This window comes from Myotis davidii, unplaced genomic scaffold (genome assembly GCF_000327345.1).
Source record: "Myotis davidii unplaced genomic scaffold, ASM32734v1 scaffold562, whole genome shotgun sequence".
Classification (NCBI taxonomy): domain Eukaryota; kingdom Metazoa; phylum Chordata; class Mammalia; order Chiroptera; family Vespertilionidae; genus Myotis; species Myotis davidii.
In genome coordinates, this window is record NW_006293953.1 from 2,945,995 (window position 1) to 2,947,694 (window position 1,700).

The window sequence follows — 1,700 nt, forward strand, 5'->3', positions numbered from 1 at the left end:
GCAGTGCATGCACTGTGTGAAATTCAGAGAGAAACCCAGATTCAGTGATTAACAATGCCAAAAATGCAAGTAACTAGCCATTGTTCAAATAACAGTGGTGCTATTTCTCTTTTGTGGCCTTTAGACTTTTGTTGCCCTAAAATTCCATTTTATTGGGAACCCATTTTCCACCTGGTCTTTCTTGACAGGGTTTTTTTTTTTTTTTTCTACTTTTAAGCAGTTTCTAAATAAAATTCTGTATTTCAAGAGTGTCATGTCTTCTGAAATTTGTCTTGCCCTGGTATGTTCTTTTAGGTTCAAATGATAAGGTACTGATACTTCTTTCTTAAATTAGTATTGATCTTTTAAAAATCTTTTACTGTTTTTCAAATGTGCTTATTTCTCAACCTATTCCTTTCTTCCCCTCTATTCTTCACATTACATTTCTCAGCCTCCAGCTGTTGTAAATTCTCGTAATACTATGAGAGGTCTTCCAGAAGTCCAAGGATTGGCCGAGCTCCTGTGAAAATAGCCTTTTTAGGCTATTTCCTCCTGAGATATTCAGCATGACCATGGGGAAATACTTCCCCTCCCCCTTTTTCTTGAAAGTATGTTTCAGAGGCCGGGAGCACAATCTTAATCTATAAAATAAACATGAAAATTTTCACCATTTTTTCCTCCTCTTTAAAATTCTCTCCTGTAAGAAATGAATTCAAAAGGAGACTTGCTCCCATTTTCAATATGAAATAACAACTTAAATGGGTGGAGGGCAGTTTTTTGTATGATCTTTAGAGTACCTGCCACAATTTGGATGCTTTGTAAACCCAACTTGATGATTCTGACAAGGGTTACACCCACATTACTTCCTCTAGAAGTAAATGGTGTTATGTATGCATCTTCAGAAGGAATTTGACACCATATATGTTGGTAATGTAAAAGAAGATACCTCCAGGAGTGCATGGAGTTGGTGAAGATACTGTTGGGTAATGTCAACTGAGAAGTTAGCTTGGAATGAGTGAAGCTGAAACTGTACCTTTGACCTAAGTCCATTGACCTGGCTCTTTAGGCTGAGGCACATAAATTCTTTTAATGTGACTGACTCAGGTTAGGTCACTGGTACAGTAAATTTGAATAAGCTGCTTGGTTTGCTTGGCAAGTTCTGTGGTAATGGAGGATAAGTAAACAGATGGGTTTTCTGGCTTGGATTTAGGATTCACTCATGCTGGTGGTCCTCAAACTGATGGTCTTCAGGATCACCTGGGGAACTTGATTGACAACATATTTCTACAGTCCATCCCCAGAAATTTCAAGTCAGGAGATTGAAAATCTGCCTTTTACTATGTGCCTCAGGTGACCTGGGCTTGATGTAGTCCTCAGACCTGTACTTTGCCCTTACACATATACCTGCAAGTTAAAGTCTAATTCTGGCAGGGGTGGGTAGGCAAGGTGATTAGTCCTTCTAGGTTGCTCCTAGCTTTGTGACTTTGGAGCTAATTGACCTCTCCTCTTGTTCTGACCCGCAAAACAGGGATGCTGCTGCTGAAGTGCTTCCCTCACTGGGTGCTTGTTGGGATCAGAATGAGCTGACAGCAACTACGACGTTAGATGGCCCTGCATGGGTTCTTCAGATCCAATCTGAAATTCTGTTTCTAGATCAGAAAAGCTTAGGGCAGGGTTTTGTGTCCTGAAAAATCAGGATTCCTTAAGATAGGCTTTGAGTA